The 1888-nt window shown below is 39.9% G+C and overlaps 1 protein-coding gene across 1 annotated transcript in view; it reads right to left on the reverse strand.

Annotated features, from left to right (window-relative positions):
- PIK3C2G (phosphatidylinositol-4-phosphate 3-kinase, catalytic subunit type 2 gamma) overlaps positions 1-1888 on the reverse strand; it is a 472569-nt gene that overhangs the window by 341138 nt on the left and 129543 nt on the right. The window lies entirely within an intron of this gene.

A 1888-nucleotide genomic window follows, 5' to 3' on the forward strand; every position in this document is an offset into this window, starting at 1 on the left:
TTGTAATATATAATGAAATAATTATACAACTCACCATAATGCAGAATCAGAGGGAGCCCTGAGCTTGCTTCCCTGCGACTAGACAGTCCCACCTGAGAGTGATGGGAGGCGGTGACACCCAAAGTATGTTGCTCACTTGCCACTATAAAGCCTGTCACCAGATGCAGCTTAATTGTCACTTGCCACTCACTGATAGGGTTTTGCTATGAGTCTGCAAGCAGTTGATTTATTATGGTCTCTGTGCAGTCAAACCTCTCTGCTAATGATAATCTGTATTTGCAGCTGCTCCCCAGTGCTAGCATCGTTGCCTCAGCTCCACCTCAGATCATCAGGCATTGGATTCTCATAAAAAGCACATAACCTAGATCCCTCGCATGCACAGTTTACATTAGAGTTTGCACTCCTATGAGAATCTAATACTGCTGCTGATCTGACAGGAGGCGCAGCTCAGGCGGTGATGCGGGTGATGGGGAGCAGCTATAAATGCAGATGAAGCTTCACTCTCTTGCGCTGCTCACCTCCTGCTGTGCACTTGGTTCCTAACAGGCCACAGGCCGGTGGTTGGGGACCACACTTTATGGCATTGGAAACATAGTTATAGAACAGATAGCAAAAATAGGTTCTTTGCTTTGGAGGGGGATAAGGAATAAACACATGAATGAGCAGGATAATAGCTGTGTTAACATAAAGGGTATATGCTAAAGAGTAAAGGGAGAAAGACTTCATTAGTTATGGTCAAAAAAGCCCTCTTTTAGAAGATGACATTTAAGTGAAAACCTAAAGGATGAGATGATTTTGTCATGTGAAGAACTTAGAAAAGAGCATTTCAGGCAGAGGGAACACCACATACAAGGGCTTGAGATGGGAGCAGGACTAGCACATGTGACATATATGAGGGAGACTGATGTCACTGGCTTTAAGTGAATGAGGAAAAGGGTCAGATGTATAGAAGTTATTGAGCAGGGCAGTGGCAAGATGACTCAAAACAAAACTCTTGATCACATTCAGTGCCTCAGGATGGGATTTCTCCATCCAGAAAATGACTCTAACAGCTGCCCAGCTGATCAGCTCGAAACCTTGGAATCTCTATTGACTTAACTTTGATTTCCTGGTTTCTCAGTTGACTTCCTCCCTAATTAGAATGAATCCTCAAGTCATGTCTTCTCAACTTCCCAAATATTTCTCCCAATTCTAGCCACTTCCATCAATGTACACTGCTATCATCTGAGTTTTAGCCATCACAAGCTCTTCACTAAAATGGTCCATTAACCTCCTTGCTGTACTGCTTGTTTCTACTCTCACTGCCCTACAATCCATTCTTCAATTTGTAGTCAAAAGGATCACTCAAAAAGATTCTTGTGATCACGTAATTCCCCTGTTCAAAACTTTTAAATAATTTCTCACTCTTGGAATAAAATATCTTATCATGTTATATATCTTATCATAATATAAGTTACTTTCTTAGCCTTATGCCTTTGGCATGTTATTAATGAGCACAACCGGCTGTGATCTGCATACTGCCAAGCAGGAAGTCCAAATGCCACTAATTCCCTTACAGTTCTTACTGGGATTTTGGTTTTATTCAGAGAATTACTGTTGTACAAAGTACTTCTTAGTCATTAATTTAGTGCTATTTCAATATGATTTATTTTTGTTCTTCTTTTATTTTGCCATGATAACTCTGCTTTTTCCTGTTGACTAAAACAATTTCCTACCTCCTTGAAGGATGATTAAGCAATGGTTTATCAATGTATCTAATCACTCTCTGTTTTGTTACTTTGAACTGAATGATTTCCAACCTTTTGGCTTTTCCTTAGTCTAAAGTTAAAGTTGCTAAATACCGCAGGAAAAAAATCTTTAAAAGCACACAAAATTACTTATTTACTTC

This window comes from Propithecus coquereli, unplaced genomic scaffold (assembly GCF_000956105.1).
Source record: "Propithecus coquereli isolate 6110/MARCELLA unplaced genomic scaffold, Pcoq_1.0 Scaffold78, whole genome shotgun sequence".
Taxonomy (NCBI): Eukaryota; Metazoa; Chordata; class Mammalia; order Primates; family Indriidae; genus Propithecus; species Propithecus coquereli.